We start from the raw sequence: 1369 nt of genomic DNA on the forward strand, positions 1-1369 counted from the left end.
CGCCTTGAATTCCACCTCCATTCCTGGTGGGTCAACGCTATCTCCAAACATCTCTTTCAACTGTCTGTAGTTCTCTTCTTCAATCAGTATTGCCTTCATATCCTCTGTGTAGACGTATGAAGGCACCTTCACTCTTACTGTTGAATGAAACTTAACTTTTATTTCTGTTTCTACATTCTTTGGGTATGTCACATAATACCACACACCATCTCCTCCTCGTATCTTCTTTCCTTTATCTTGTACTTTTTGTTCTGTTTTTCCTTCCTCTATCCTAAATAATCTCTCCAATTCTCCTTCCTGCAGTTGTATTTCCGAATCTTTCTCCACTGCGACAACCGGTATCTTTACTGGTAACTCCACTTTCTTTTTACTTTCCCTTTTTTCTTCCTGACCTCCATCACAGTTTCTTTTCTCACCTTCTTTTTCTGTTTCTCTGGCGGAGAACTCATTCCTCCTTCTTTTCTTTTTAACCATAGTAAATCCATTCTCCGTTTCTTTTTGTTATCATGATCTGGTCCACACTCTCCATCTGTTCAGCTTGTACTCTTTGGGCGCACCACGCCTTCATGTGACCCCTCTCTCCACATGGGAAACATATCGGCGGCCTTCCCTCTACACTTATTCTCACTCTTACATCTTCTGGCAGCACAATCTCATCCACTACACTGTTCAAATTCTCCGTAGTTGCCTGTATTGTCAATTCAATACCGTATCCCCAATAGTTTACTTTCTGGATCCTGGTAGCCTTCAAATTCTTCCCATCCTTCATATTGTATGTTATTGCTGTCATCAGCCATTCTTCCTTTAATTCGGGTGGCACCTTATCCACTCGCACCTTGACCACACGTTTGCCGCAGTATGAAGGCAGGAACATCCATTCTTCTAACCTCTGTGGAGTGCTTTATTGCTTCTTCCTCTGTTGTGAAGCGCACCTCCACAGTGGCGTATCTCCTCCCTCTCGTAATGTAGGTTGTAAGTCTTCTCAATTCCTTTATACATTCCTCTATGGCTTCTATCGGCGCAATCTCTATTTTTCTTGTGGCTACCTTCATTGTTTTAAATGTTACCGTTCTTTTTAACACGTTGGCCGATAAATCTTCAGGTGGCGTTAGCTTCAGAATATTACCTTCCTTGGTGATTAGTTTTTCACTCTCCTTCATCTTTCTAGGCTCCACTTTTATTTCGCAGACCTCCAACTCTTGCACATCTACTCCTATGTTCGTTGCGACCGCATAACTTGGGCCTGCCCTCCGGCGTCTTCTCCATTTTCCACAATGGGAAACAAAACAACAATTAACGAACTAACAACTTTGGCAACAATTCAAATCAATAACAATGGCAACAATTCGATAAACGCTTTAATATAGAC

This window comes from Octopus bimaculoides, chromosome 11 (assembly GCF_001194135.2).
Source record: "Octopus bimaculoides isolate UCB-OBI-ISO-001 chromosome 11, ASM119413v2, whole genome shotgun sequence".
Classification (NCBI taxonomy): Eukaryota; Metazoa; Mollusca; class Cephalopoda; order Octopoda; family Octopodidae; genus Octopus; species Octopus bimaculoides.